The following is a 16,147-nucleotide window of genomic DNA, read 5'->3' as shown; positions in this document are numbered from 1 at the left end:
AAAAGAAGTTCATCCAAAAGGTGTTTCCTTCCATTCAGAAATTCCACTAAAATTGAAACATGAAACCAGATCAGTTATTTGGTTCAAATAAGTCAGACACCAGATCTGCTATTAGAAGGTTCACATTTCAACATCATGCACTTGTCTCTAATTGCCCCACCAACAAGTGCAAACGTAGCTACCACATTAACAAAGTACAAAGTAGACTGTCATTCAAAATGTGATGATTATAATGTGCTTTACAACATCCCTCTCTGTAGAATGTAATTCAACTTTTATAATCAAACTTTAAAAAGTAACTCATCAGCAATAAAGTCTGCATCATGAATCATGATACTGCTTACATACATCTTTATTTTTGAAGGGTGTTTTGTTCTTCAAATAACCTAACTAAGGATCTGCAGACAAAATATTGTACTATTTACTCCACTATGAATAATTTAAAAACTTCAGTTACTTTGTATATCTTGATTATTATTACAAAACATACATTGACTACTTCAGACCACTTCAATGCATCGCGATGCATTGTGAGCTTGTAGATCTGCTATTTTCAAAGATTTTTTAATACATTTTAAAACTTGTGAAATGGGATAATGTGTACTTTTTCTGCATAATGTGTACTTTTTACTTTTGGTACTTTAAGTACATTTTGGTACCAATACTTTTACACTTATGCTCAAGTAAACTTTGAATTCCAGACTTTTACTTAACAGAGTATTTTTTCTACATTCCAGTACTGATACTTTTACTTAAATAACCTGCCAAAATGTTTTGAGCAGTGGGCTAGTGCAGTGGGCTAGTGGGTATGCAAGTCCACAATATGGTCACATATTTTGTCACAAAAGTTCACTGTATCACCGATTCACTGCAGAGCTAGCAGAACTGATATTTAATGGACAGATGCTTGCATTGCGTTGGTGGCGCGGGTTATTAAATAACATAATAACATTATAATAACTGTGTGAATATGAACTTTTACCCCAGGGATCATGCAGGCACGTCCACTAATGATTACAAACAAGAAACCTTTCTATATCATAGAAAGGTTCTGTTTAAAACTGCTGAACCCTCTTTTGAAGCTTTTATTGTTTTGTTTAACTACATTCCTTACATGGTTGTTGATCTTGACCCACATCTCAAACTGTTACTCAAAGTTGACCTGAGCGACCGAAATCAGATTAGATTAGGACCGTGTGGAGTGGACTCGACATACTTTAGCTGCTAGGCTACAACCATAGTTATAATATATCTACATATATACCTATAGATATCTATACTGGATACAACCTGGACACTACGTTTCTACTAGAAAGATTAGACTTATCAGAGACTGCATCGGGTTCTTCCTAGGCTCATAAGATCCAATCCTACTGATCTTATCCGGTTTGGAAATCCGTGCAAACCACTGCTACGGGCTCAGAAAGGAAACCAATGGAACCACAAGGTCTCTGAGCTGGAGGTCTCCATCGAGCGGCTCATCCTTCAGGGCTACATCCTGTAGGAAAAAAAAGGGCCTCGCTATTCCTGTTTGATCCAGGCATGGACGTAACCTTTCCACCTACAACGTTTTAAGTTTCCCCAGGAGAGACCGATGTCCTCTCACCGGTTCCATCCCAGGCTCATCGGATGGATTTCATTGGGGGAACGGTCGGATAACAGAAAAGGTTCCAGGGGTCAGTCGGTAGAAAGCGTCCCGCCAGTCTAGCTCCAATCCGCCAAAGGTCACAACAACTTCAGCTGCTGTTAATCCGCTAGATCTAGACCCCAGGCCCAGAGCTTCTCAATCACCAATCCTAATGCTAATGCTAGCTCTCCGAGTCTGAGCCCTATGGTCTGAGCACATCCAGCGTGTTAGCCAAGTTTCCTTCAAAGTTGTCCTGCTTTAACAGCAACGAAAACAGCAAGCCTGTAATTCCAATACTAGGTTATTCCTTAAATTCACCCCGGGACCATCACTGTAACCAATTGTCTCCCTGGTGGAAATATAAGATAGAGCTTATTTCATCTCTGGACTCTGGTTGACCTGCGTCCTTCTAAGTATATTCATACAGCATGCGACACGGGGTCGAATGACGTCATGGATAGGTAATGTCACAGGAGAGTCCAAACTAACAACAACAACAATTAATTGGTGGCTCACAGGCAAGTGAGACATGTTTTTTCTCATGTTTCTGCATCACGTTTGACAATCATTTTGTCCTAGAAAGACCGGAGGCCCACCTAAATGTAGGCTACATTGAGATTTAACATTTAAATGACTTAAAATATTGTCCACCAAAGTGCTGAAATGGTCAACAATAAACACCTCAGGCGTCTGCTTTTGTTGGATTAAATTGGCTTGGTTTACCATAGCAGTAAACATAACAATTTATAACAAGTAAGACGCACGAACGCTGGAAGCGAACGCAGCTCGAAAATATTGTGTATTTACGGACTTGTAATCCGTGTTATTTCACCGTGATGGGGAGAGAACATTGACATTGTGTGTGTGTGTGTGTGTGTGTGTGTGTGTGGTGTATTTACGGACTTGTAATCCGTGTTATTTCACCGTGATGGGGAGAGAACCTTGGCCGCGTTTCCCAAAGAGATTCGCAGAGATGCTGCGTTGAGATCCTGCGCAGGTTGTACGACGGGTCTTACGTGCGTCCACACAGGCTGCGCAGTATCATAGCAGGCACGTAGATTTCAGGTCATGCGTAGCCTACGCAGCTTGCGTAAGAGCCTGGGACCCGGCGAAACCTCCGCTCTACCCTCATTAGTAGCAGCTGGTTGTGCCCAACGTGCTATCGGTTCCCACGTCCACGGCGTTACGTGACACACACAACACACATATAATTTATATATATATATATACATATATACACACACACACACACACACACACACACACACACACACACACACACACACACACACACACACCCCCACACACACACACACACACACACACACACACACACACACACACACACACAGCGACATGCCGTGTCTATAGCTTGCATATCTGTTCTTTTGGGTAGGGCGGGCGGCTGCGCGGCTTCTAGCCCCTGGTTCAGAGCGTTAGTGAGTGCTCAAGAGTAGAAAAATAAACAAAACCATTTTGCTACTCACAGAAGCAAAGGCTGTTTTGTGTTGTTGAAAGTCTATTCTCGGAGGTGGGAAGCCTCTGCGAGACGGATTTTTTTTTTATTTACTCCACAGTGCCCTCTACAGATTTTGGTTAATGGTAAGTTCAATCCTCCAGATCTGTAGAGGGCACTGTGGAGTAAATAAAAATAATTTCCGTCTCGCTGACATATTTTATTTGCTGCCCAAAAAGTGTATTTTACAGAGTAGTTGGGGTGCTGAGAGGCTTCCCACCTCCAAGAATAGACTTTCAACAACACAAAACAGCCTTTGCTTTGGTGAGTAGCGAAATGGTTTTGTTTATTTTCACTACTCTTGAGCACTCGCATGGCAGCGGAATTCCTTGTACAAGCGCAGAGCGAGGGGTCTTCCAGGGCGTTAGAGGAAACGCTCTGAACCAGGGCTACACTGCTTCGTCCTCTATGCATGAACCCGAAGTTTACAAATTGTACTCTCACGGATGATCCGATCGTCTGATAAAAATATTAAGCATATGCCAAGTTAACTAAAGGTATAAATGATGCTGAGCTAAACATGTTTCCTTAATTTTGAAGTTTTATAGTTAAACGTTATGATGAAAGTCCCCAGTTCCTCTCACAAAGTGACAGCTGTTGCGCTCGCCATGTTTATGAATGGTTAAAAAATCCTTTGAAACTAGCAGATCTACAAGCTCACAACGCTTCACAAGCTTGTAGATCTGCTATTTTCAAAAGATTTTAATACATATTAAATTTGGGAAATGGGACATTCTGCATTCCTTTACTTTTGGTATTTTAAGTATATTTAATTTACTTGCATAATGGGGACACTTTAGTGTTTTATTTACCTTGCAGATATCACCTCACCGCTGTAATTTAATTCATAAATATATTATTCAAAAGTTGTATTTGGAGTGGACTGCTTCAGGACATCTGACAGTTGGCTCTGGTATTTTTATGATCCATTTCACTTTCGCAAAGGGTGTTTAAACTGCTGTGTAGCGTAGGACAGCACTACGTAGTTTACGTAGGCTTTACGTAGGCGTCGTCCAGGACGTCTTCACGTCCATGCTGTCTCGCGAATGTAGTTTTAGCACACACGTAACGCCGTGCGATTGAGAACCTACGACGATGGTATCTCCTGAAGCCAGTTTAGATGGCACGTTGGCCTGCTACTAACGAAGATAGTGCGTGGCGGGGTTTCTACTGCGCAGGTGCGTGGAGGCTCTTACGCAGCTTCTAGGCTGCGCACGAGCTCAAATTCGTTTGGGAAACCCGATTGACATTATGTGTGTGTGTGTGTGTGTGGCTTCGCCACGCCTCCTTCCGCAATAATCCTTAGGGGTCTATTTCATTAAAGCATTAATACAGGAATGACGATATGTTGCATATGGCAGTATAGATGTTAGACAAGGAGAGCGAGCATAAGAGGAAACAGACAAGAAAATGGCTACTTTTAATAGCTATAGAGAGAAAGTGTTCACCACCAAAATATATATTAAAATGTTCATATTAAGGACTTCCAACAATAATGTGCACTACATGTACCCAAGAGTTTTAGAGATACTAGTGTGGTTGAGATGCTGTGCTTGTGCGTTACCTTCAGCAGCATGGCCAGCATGGTGAGCATGGTGTCTATGTTCTCCTGTATTTTGCCCTGAGTCTGCAGCAGAGTGGAGCGTTGAAGTAGCAGCTTCAACTCCTGCAGTGGTGGAAAGAGTAACACAACCACATCACCTCAGTCAAAGTATGGATACTCCATGACGAATAAAACTCATTCCATTTTCTAAAGTCAAAGTAGGCCTACAGTACAGATAGCCCATGTCAAATAATACTCAGTTCATTCCTACTCGAGTCAATGTATACATAGTACCACAAATCAAGGGTGCCTGCAGGTATCAGGAAGTAAAATATATAGTTAGATTTTGTAGTTTTTATCATATTTGTTTTCATTCAGTTTATTACTATTAGTATAATTAGTATTTTAAATTTTGGTATAATTACCAGATTTCAAATTATTTTGAAAATATTCAGACTTTCAGGTGATAAGCACCTCAGAATTCTCTGCATCTCCGGCTGATATTTCTGTCAGCGTTTGAGATATTTTTTCCCACGGTATATTTTCATCTAGACTTGTCAAACCAATTCCTGCTTTGAATTACAATCACGCAACCTTTACAAAAATTAATGCAGAGAGAATTTCCACTGTGTTGGATTTCTAAAGAAAATCTGAAAATCATCATCTACTTGTAGAAACTTGAATCCTGCTGGATAGGTAATCCAGCAGGATTCAAGTTTCTACAAGTAGATGATGATTTTCTGATTTTCTTTAGAAGTGGCACATTGCTGTGTTATTTCACATAACGAACACATTTACAGAACTTCTAATGCACTGATGTAGTGTCAGTGATGGGCAAACTGAGGTTTTCTGAACCTCTGAACCTTTTCAGCCAATTGTATTGAGAATGGGTTCATTACTCAAAGCTTGAATTAAAACAAGCTGTAAACATGATTGTCATCTACTGGTGAAATGGGTGTAGTGCAGTCAAATGAGGCAGAAAACTGCAGGTCTGCTGCCCCTCTTATTTCTTTTAAAAAACAACTAAAGACAACTTTCTGTTTGCTGCTGCCTTTGATTGAGTTATTATTTATTTTTTCTCTTTTCTTTTCTACTCTGCACTATAACGGTATCTATTCATTTCTACTTTTGTTTTATGCATCCTAATGTCATTTTATAGTGTTATTATTGTGTTTCCTTTGCTTGATGTGTAAAGCACATTGAATTGCCTTGTTGTTGAAATGTGCAATACAAATAAAATTGCCTTGCCTTGCTGCATTACCCGAGTTTGAAAAACTCTACAAAAAAGATTTAGATTGACTGATCTTGATTTACTGATTGATTTGTTTACATGGTTACAAATGGATATTATGTTATTATATACAAGGCAGAGAGTGTGCTTGGGGTCATGTGACAAGGGAGTGTGCATGTGTGATGGAGGATTAAATGTTTAAAGGGATTTTTTGTGATTGCAGGAAAGTTACCTGCTGAGTGGCGGAGGAGTCCTAGCCTGGTAAACCCTCCCTCCGGAAATCTCATTTCCATTTGATTTCAGGAGTGAGTCTGGCCTGATCCGCCTTTCTGCAATATTGGCTGTGCTGGAGTTGGGCGGGAGTAATACCGTTGACTGACAACCCCTTCAGCCAATGATAATTTTTCCCCTTCAGCCAATCAGCAGTTCACCAGTCTTAATGTGACGCGACGGGACTTTTGAGACAGCCATACCCAAAATGGGTTGCCTTTTTCGGATACAATGGTGTCACTGCCCGCCCCTACCGGTTCTCTAAATTTTTATTTTTAAATAGGCTTTGTCATGATTAATTGACCACATATATGAAGTTAAACAACTAAATTCTATCCAAACGATATCTTATAAGTAAATTCCGTGCCTCAAAATAGAAGTTAGAGAGCTTTTTGAAGTAAAAAAAATAGCGGAGAATTGGCCGCACAAGAAAAAGATGGCTGCCGTTCGTGTTTTGGGCTCACTCGAACTCGCCACCTGATTGGCCAACGTAAGCTGTCAATCACAGAACAATGAGCGACGACGCTGATAGGCGCGGCCGTTTGGCATACACAGCCAATATTGCAGAGAGGCGGTTCATGCCAGACTCACTCCAGGAATCAAATAGAAATGAGATTTCCGGAGGGAGGGTTTACCAGGCTAGAGGAGTCCTGGGCCAGTGTGTCAGGGTCATACATGGGTTCCAGAGCCTTCAGAGCCATTTCTGGACGCCCCAGCTGCTGCTGCAGCGTAGACAGGCAGAGACGGGCTTCAAGGTGCTGGGGGGCCATCTGCACGACCTTGTTGTAGCTCTCTGCTGCGTTCTCAATATGACCTAACGCCTTCAAACACTCTGGGAAGAGAGAGAGAGGGAGATCAGTTTTGTTTTTCTTTTTGTCTTTTCGTCTTTACATGGGTCTATCAATCCATCTAGACGTGCATCATAGCCACAGTTCTACGTTTTCTGCACACCATGCTGTGCGGAGTCAATGCATGTACTGCAGAGCTCTGTCTTGCATGGTGACAATCCCTTGATGCAACCAGAAGTTTACTACATATATTTCACTTTCCAATTATTAAATAGACCCCCTCACATTTATATCCAAGAATGCATTTTTTCCTCCCTATTTATATTTCCTCATAAATCATTAGAAAGTAGACTCAACAGGCTCAAAATCTCCAGCAATAAACAGGTCCATTACTGCCTGCAGTGATCTCCGTTGCCCTGCCTGTGTTCAGCTGTGTAATATTGTTTGAACACTGTGGGAAAGAGGGAGAGATGTTTCAGTTTCATATCTGTTGATTTCGTGTTTCTGATGATTTCTACTGACTGACACAGCGCTGTGTGGTTGTCAAGGCATTTTCAAGCTCCACATACAGTACTTAACTCATGTAGTAGAATTAACTACGAATTAACAAATTCATATCATGTTGTACCGCTATATCATCTGTCGGGTGGGAATCTCATATGTCCAAAACTTTACTTTTTAGGATTCAAATTTGAAAATAGTAGATCGACAAGCTCAAAATGCATCGCTTCGAGCCACGTTTGGATCTGCTACTTTTGAGTGACGCTGTAGTACAGTATAATCAAGTAGGGCGTTAATTTACGGAAAAACACATAGGAGGTTTCTGCCCGACAGCAATGATGTGATTGTGTGTGTGTGTGTGTCCGTGTGTGTCCTACCAGCGTGTCTAAGCCAGACCACAGCCAGGTTGTATTTGACAGATGTGACCAGGGCAGAGAGGAGTGGCAGGGCTGAGGTATACCTCCAGATAAGCTTCAGCTACGTCCAGATACAGGCCTCCTACCTCCTCTGGACTCTGCTCCATTAACTCTGTCAGCAGTGCCTATGAGGAGGAATAGACACAAGTATAAATACAGATACAGGCACACTATGCTTAGATTTTACTTTTTGCCAGTAGCCAGCCAGGCTAGTCACTTAGAATGTCTACTAGCTGGGGATGCAGTTACTACTAGTCTTGTTACAGTATGTACTGGTAGATTTCAAGCTAACTAATAAGAATACAAATAATAATTGTATTTATATAACATGTTTCTTATCAATGTTACATGCTTAGACAAGGGCAAACAATGACATGTCATGTAGTCAAATAAATTAACCAAACTAAAAACTGATTAAAAAAAATAGAGCAGATGGGTTTTACACAAATGGTACCTTGCACATTAATCAGGAAACCGTGTTGTGGCCTTGGATTACCTGGGAACTGTGTTTAATGCGTTGTGCTTGAACTGAACTGTTGTGAAATAACCTGAACTGAACTTTCAATATATTGTGTGTGTGTGTGTGTGTGCAACGGTGTGAATTAATAGGGTGAGTAGGGAAGAGTGTGGTGCTAACCACGAACACTTCAATACATGTTATGTAGTGGTTACTGGTTAAGAATGAACATTTTGTCAGGTGAAAAGTCGGACTATTTTGTATTTAACTATTGTGATATCACTCAAATTGAGAAGAAGTTTCACTTTGTATTCAGTCCGTCATACCATGAGTTGCATCAGAAATTATTTTTAAAGTGTCAAACCTCAGATTTGATAGTCAGTGATGCAGAGAGACTTCAATGGCTTTTTGAACAAAAGGTATTTGCATTTGCATTTGGGATAAGCGAACAAAGAGAACATAATTCGATATGATATTATACTGGCTCTTGTGTAATTTTCTTTGTCTAAATTGTGCTTATCGTGCAGCTTTCAATTATTGAGAGTTTTGTCAAATTTGTTAAATTATGTTTTTGGTGTCTTATAATACCATTAGGAATGAGTCTTGGGACAATCCATGAAAATAAGAATTAATTAATTCTTTCTTTCATTCATTCATTCATTCATTCATTCATTCACAGACTTACTTCCAGGGGTTTGAAGATCTGCTTGTGTATTAGACAGACCATTAGTTTGGCCCTGATGTCCACCGGCACAGTGTCTGGTATCTCCACCTCCATTATTTCACCTGGAGATCGGTATATATATTTTCATACCAACAGTGTGTCCAGTTAATGTTTATTTTGAATTGAAGAAAACTACAAATGCAATCCCAACCCCAAGGCGGTTGCTTCGCACGTTGCTGGAGTTATAGCACAGATAACTTGAACTGTATATACACTGAGGGCCACTCACCAAGAAACTCTTCTTTTACCACTTCTTCTTCTGTCGTTGGCTCCGTGGCCTCCTTCTCCTTGTCCTTCTCCTCCTCCTCCTTCATACTCATCTGCTCCATCTGCACTGATGTGTCTGCTGTACTTTCATCCCTCACCAAGACTATACCACAGAACTGGACCAGGATCTAGGGAAAACACACATAATTTCAGACACTTCAAGTATACATGCTCAAGCAATTTTCCAAGTAGTAATTTTTTATATACAATAGAACACTCGCGCACGTCTCTAGACATCTCCCAACAGGACGTGCGGTTCAATGCAAGAACAATTTACAAAAAGTAACCTTCAAAAGAAGGGACCGCACACTCCTCAAATGTAGGATGACTTGCTTTATTGATGCAGTGATGCACAACACGTTTTGCTATCACCTGAGGAAGCATCAAGCGAAACACATTGTGCATCACTGCATCAAAAATGCAAGTCAGCCTGCATTTGAGGAGGGTGCGGTCCCTTCTTTTGAAGGTTACTTTTTGTATTATTTAGTTGTTTTATATGTTTTATTATATTTGCATGCAGAAGCTAAATATTTGAATATTCGGATGAACATTCCAGTTTGCTTCTCTGTCACCCACATACATACACACACACACACACACACACACACACACACACACACACACACACACACACACACACACACACATAAGGTGTTACCTGCATGGCCTTGCTGTGTTGGTGGTTGGCAATGAACAGCTCGGCGGCCATGTTGGTGAGCTCATCGGTGATGAGGTCATGATGTCTGCCCAGGGCCTCGTCCATCACGCCCAGTGCCGACGGCAGATCATTACTCTCATAGTAACTCCTGTGCATGTGTGCAGACAGACACACAGGATTCAACTCCCAGAACATCTTGAAAATGTGTCACGTGCAACTAAATGCTTGATACACCAGGGAATCCCTGAAGCTGAAGTTAAATAATGACAGCTGAACAAGTGATACCTTTTGATGTCTTCAAAATGACACCAATACGGCACTTCTGGGTATTCTAAAACAGTGGTTCCCAAACTTTTTAGCTCAAGACCCAAAAGAGAAATTAGACGTTTGCCCGGGACCCAAACTAGAGAAAATAGCAGATCTACAAGCTCACAACGCGTCGCTTCGTGCCGTGTTGCGAGCTTGTGGATCTGCTATTTTCACTACTTCTTAAACATTTTTTTACATTTATTTACGGAAATTCCATTTTTTTTATTTTATTTATTACAGGGTCCCCACACATTTTTAGCAATGAATTTCCAAAACTTTTCCAGAATATTTAGCCCAATTTCCAGGCCTATATAACAATCATTCAGCGCAATAATGTGTCTCTTACTCCTATGTAGAATGCCCAAAGATAGGCAGTGTAGCAAAAAAAAAGCATAGAATATAGAATAGTACAATTTCATTCAAAATTTCGTGCAAAATTAGGGCATAGCTCACTGGAAGACTCATTATGGCATCCGTATGACTTATTTTATTTAAATAATATATGCCATCACACAGCCCGTTCGGCGAAAAACTACTTATGTTACATATTTCGTGTAATGTTATACATGTTTATGAAAATGTTTTGTATTAACAAAATCAATAGCCAAAAACAATGCATAGCCAAATATTTTTCCAGGACCCTTGATAAATTCCAGGACCTTTGATCAATTCCCAAACTTTTCCAGTACTGGATTATTTTTTTTTTCAATTTCAAAATATTTCCAGGAATTTCATGACCGTGGGGACCCTGTTATTAAATACTTTTTGGAAACATTTTGGAATTGTTTTTAATTGATGAAAAGTTGTGACGTTTTTTGTTTAAACTTTTTGAAATCTTTTGAAATAATATATGAATATATATTTTTTATGTAGGAAACGAGAAGAAAGGGGATATTTACTCGCAACCCATAAAATTTGGTCCGCGAGCAAAACATGGGTCTCCTTCCCGGCCCACTGTTTGGGGAGACAGTGTTCTAAAACATGTGTACGTGTCGCTCCTCACCTGGCCATGTCTTTGGACAGCTGGATGAAGTCTTGTCCCATCGGCAACAGCGACAGGATGCGGCGGTAGCCGTCCATGCACTGCTTGTGCTCTCCTAGCTGCATGTAGAGGTTGGAGCGCTCCCACAGGAAGCGCACGTTGGTGGGGTCGTACTTGATGGCTGTCGGGGGGTGGAGAGATTGAAATGACAATATGAGCAACTAACATTTAGTCGTAAGATGGTGTCCCATGCCAAAATTAGCCAATCTACTTGCTCACAACGTGTTGCAGTTGTAAGCTTGTAGAGCTGCTATTTTCAGGCATAAAGGAGTAGTTTCCCCCAAAAAGTGACTTATTTTCTATCAATTACACACCCCATGACGCCTTAAATTCAAGGGGATTTTTTTCTGAGCCAATAATTTGATGTCCGGTGGAGTCTCCTACTGCCGATGACCCGGTCATCAAATTATTGGCCCAGGAATGCAACAAAAACAAAAAATAGAAAATAAGTAATTTTTTTGGGTGAACTACTCCTTTTTCAGTGTGCACGTGCCTGTGACCTACCCTTGCCGTAGCAAACCACAGCCTGCCGCGTGTTGCCTTGCTCCAGAGACATCTCCGCCAGTTTGACCCACTCCTCGCAGTCGGAGGGGTTGAGGTGAGCTGCGATCAGCCCAAACTGCAGCGCCTTGTCCACGTCCTCGTTGTCTTCATAGATCATGGCCAGGGTGGAGAAGGGCTCGTAGGCCAGAGGAGCTGAAGGAGGAAGCGTTAGGGGAGATATTAATCTGGCAGCTGATTTGGCAGCTTTTTATCTTATCTATTTAAATGAACACAGCGCAAAATAGCGGAAAAGGCTGATCTACAAGCTTACAACACGTGTTGTAAGCTTGTAGATCTGCTATTCCTGCTATTTCTGAAATATGTTTGAAAACGTATAAACATTTTTTTTGGCAAGGATTATGCAAAAAGAATTGCGATTAGGCGATTATGTAATAATTGTGACAGGCCTACAAGGGAGAGGGAAAAGGAATATGTGGGAATGAAAGCTATTTAGAATCACATCTCACTCACACACACAGTTCCTTACCCTGTCTGATAATCTCCATGCACATCACGATGGCATCGTCCTTCTCTCCTCGGGCATAGCGGATGTTGGCTTCACCCATCAGGCCCCGCAGAGCCCGGGGCAGCTTGCTGCGGTGACGACGCTCCTGGGCGGACACGCAAACACACACACACACACACACACACACACACACACACACACACATTGTACTTGATGACTTGAATACATAGGACCACAATGGAAACAAGCCCTCAGGGCGTTTTGTGTTATCCTTACCTCTGTACCTTTTGCAAACTGTTAATTAAGTATTCAATCAATCAAAAAAACACATACACACACTCATTGCATGAGTTAAAAAAAAAATCGTGATTCTCGTCTCTGTGAACTATCACTCGATGTCGTTTCTTTACTATGACTTAATATCGAATCATGACCCTCAGAAAACTGTTCACACTGTACACAGACACAACACAAATCATGAAAAGCAAGAGCGTGCTGCATACTTAACCTCCCCAACAACATCCACTCTCCTCCTCCCCCTCACCTTCATCATCTTCCTGTTCTCGCGGTTCAGCTCCATCTCCAAGGCGAACACATCCCCTACGCTCTGCTTCTCGGCCCCCTCCTCCTTCTCGGACACCTCCTCATCCTCGTCTTTGTCCTTCTTCTTCTTCTTCCTCCTGCTTCTCCCACCTGGCCTCTTCGCCCTACACACCACCTCCTTCTCCTTATAGTCCTCATCTTTTTCATCATCAACGTAGCTCATAGAGTCTGACTCGTTGTTGGCGTCCTCCTCCTCCTCCTCTTCCTCTTCCGAAGAAGATGGCTGCTGTATTCTGTCTTCCAACATGGAGGCGAAGGCCTGCTGGACCACAGGGCTGACTCCCTCCTCCACGTTACCTAGAGAAAGAGCACAGGAGAAGATTAGAGAAGAGAAGAATACGGAGAGAAATGAAAATAATGATAGGGAAGAGGTAATGAGAACAGAGAAGCGAAGCGAAGAGAAAATAATATCGGAGAGAGGAGATGTTTTTTAAGTTGCATAATGACACACACACACACACACACACACACACACACACACACACACACACACACACACACACACACACACACACACACACACACACACACACACACACACACACACACACACACCCCACACACACACACACACACACACACACACACACACACACACACACACACACACACACACACACACACATTATATTTAAAAACAACTTGCATTGTATCAAAGTGCTTTACAGGTCAGAACAAACAGCAAAAGAGAACAGTCAATAACAAAACAACACACAGACATAGTAGTCAAACAGTAGTAACACATAAGAAGCCCGGCAAACCTTCTTAACATCATAGGATAGTGCCAATTCATATAGAAGGGTTTTCTAACAGCGAAGGGAATGCTATTCCATAGTTTAGGGGCTGCGACAGCAAAGGCACTATCACCCCTGAGCTTCAGTCTCATTATCGGGACGGCCAATGTCCCCCTGCTGACCTGGACCTTCAACTACTACTAAAGTAGTCACTGCCCTCTAAAGAAACAAATATACACAAAATACAAAAAACCCAGCTGGACTGGTTACCTGTTTGCCCATGGCTTTGGCCAGAGGTTGTCGGTTGAGCGTCAGCCTCCTCCCCATCCTCCCCATTGTCATTACCTGAAGACTGTCTTTTTGATTCCTGCAACCAGAGAGAGAGACAGACTTGATGGAGAATTAATCACAAAATGTTAAGTGCAATGTGCTTATGAAACAATACTTTACAATTCAGTAATTGCATCTGAGAGAGAGAGAGAGAGAGAGAGAGAGAGAGAGAGAGAGAGAGAGAGAGAGAGAGAGAGAGAGAGAGAGAGAGAGAGAGATGTGGGGACACATCTATACCAGTGGTTCTAAAAGTGGGGCATGGGACCCCCAGGGGTCCAGGGGGTCTCCAAGAAAATGTGTTGATACAGCATCACAACCATTTTAACCACTTTATCGATTTATACGTTGGCTATTCAAAAATAGCAGATATACAAGCTCACAGACAGCGCGTCACTTCATGCCACGCTGCGAGCTTGTAGATCTGCTATTTTTGAACATTTTTGAAAATGTTTGGAAGATTTTGAAAATTTCTAACATATCGTCTCTTCTGGCTCTTCAATTTGGGGGTCCTTCAACAAAAGTTCGACAACCACTGATCTATTAACCTGGAGTCACCAGACTTTCCACACACATACAACTCTGTATTACCACACCTTCTTCATGGTACATCATACCGTACTTCATGGCGTACACAATCTAGATCAAACTGACTGTACTATCATGATACACAGTTATTATATCATACTGTACCTTAGTCTCTCGTTCTTCTCTCCTTTTGTCGAACTCCTCGAACGTGATTCTTCCTTCCAGGTAGTCTATGAGTTCAGCGCTGAACCCAGACATGATGATTAATCCCCAGCAGACCGAGGTCTCTGCTACTTACTTCTCAAGAAAGCTAATGTTCCACTTCTGAGAGATAGAATTAATCTAACTATTGTAGCGTCGGCCGGGAGACGAACCCCAGACCCCAGCCAGGATCCGGAGGCGAACACGTTACCAGTAGGCTAATGAGCCGGACTCGCTACCGAGCAGCACCACAGCAGTATATTATAGCTTACACTATTACCAATACAACCAATAAACGTAGCCTCACGGCAGTGCACGTAGCTAGCAACAACGGCCTACCTTACACACGACGGTAGAAACGCATAAGAATAATGCACAATGCATAAATCTATGAGACTGCTGATTTATAATAAAGCCCCAATAGTTTGACAACAAGCTGTCGGAGCCACTTTGAAGAAGAACTACAACAGAACCATGTGACCTCCAACTACTTCAGGCTTAGATGGTTCGCTGTGATCAACATGAGGTGAGGTGCTGACATCTAGTGGTGACTAGCGACAAGGTACATAATAAACTACTATTACTGTGTAGTGTCTGTGTCTCAGCCAAGGACCCCTTGGCTGAGAGAGAGATGAAGCAGGCAGGGACCCCATACTGTGAAATAGTGTTGCAGATGAAACCTTTTCATAGATTTCATAGATGGTTTCATAGACTTGTTTGACAGCACTATCATCAGTGTTGGATTGATGTTAATGTGTATTTTCAGACATTTAACCACTTAAACCCTCAATACTTAGTAAACCTGACCTTTCACTCTGTACTCAGTCTGCTCTTTTTTCCTCTACTAAGCCTCTAAGCTCACAGCACAAGGCGTTGTGAGCTTGTAGATCTGCTAATTTTGGCAAAAGTTCTCCTCAGAAAAGGGATTCTGGGGTTCAAGTGGTTAATGTAAAAAAAAAAAAATCACAGAAAAATTTGGTGGCCCCCCCCTGTAGTAACTCTGAGGACCCCCTAGGGGTCCCGGACCCCCTGTTGAAGACCTCTGGTGTAGAGGCATGGACATAGTCAAATTGAATTGTTGTGACTGTGCAAAATACGGTGTCAAATCTAAAGACATTTACCAATTGTATACACACCGATGATATCCTAAAACACATGGATATTCATTTGCAGTACATTACACAAAAGTTGTAAACAGTGCCAGTGCCAGTGGTGGAAAGTATTAGTATTTATACTCATTTTAACAGCTGTAAAGTATTTTTACTCACTTTAGCTGCTGTAAAGTATTTCTACTCACTTTAACAGCTGTAGAGTATTATTACTCATTTTAACAGCTGTAAAGTATGTTAACTTATTTTAACAGCTGTAAAGTATTTCTACTCACTTTAACAGCTTT

General features: G+C 41.7%; 1 pseudogene across 1 annotated transcript; it reads right to left on the bottom strand.

The window, feature by feature from the left end:
- Positions 1-1,411: 1,411 nt before the first annotated feature.
- LOC308088856 (general transcription factor 3C polypeptide 3-like) lies at positions 1,412-14,841 on the bottom strand (annotated as a pseudogene). The gene is made up of 13 exons (XR_013934981.1): positions 14,716-14,841; positions 13,966-14,062; positions 12,903-13,258; positions 12,380-12,503; positions 11,854-12,045; positions 11,311-11,470; positions 9,999-10,146; positions 9,303-9,468; positions 9,035-9,135; positions 7,854-8,017; positions 6,823-7,019; positions 4,708-4,809; positions 1,412-1,498 (listed from the first exon to the last, which is right to left on the bottom strand). The product of XR_013934981.1 is annotated as a general transcription factor 3C polypeptide 3-like (transcript).
- Between the last annotated feature and the right edge of the window lie 1,306 nt (positions 14,842-16,147).

Source organism: Gymnoscopelus braueri (assembly GCF_963280865.1).
Source record: "Gymnoscopelus braueri genome assembly, chromosome: 1".
Lineage (NCBI taxonomy): Eukaryota > Metazoa > Chordata > Actinopteri > Myctophiformes > Myctophidae > Gymnoscopelus > Gymnoscopelus braueri.
Note: the sequence above shows the minus strand (reverse complement) of the source record. Positions and strands in the feature narration are given on the sequence as shown.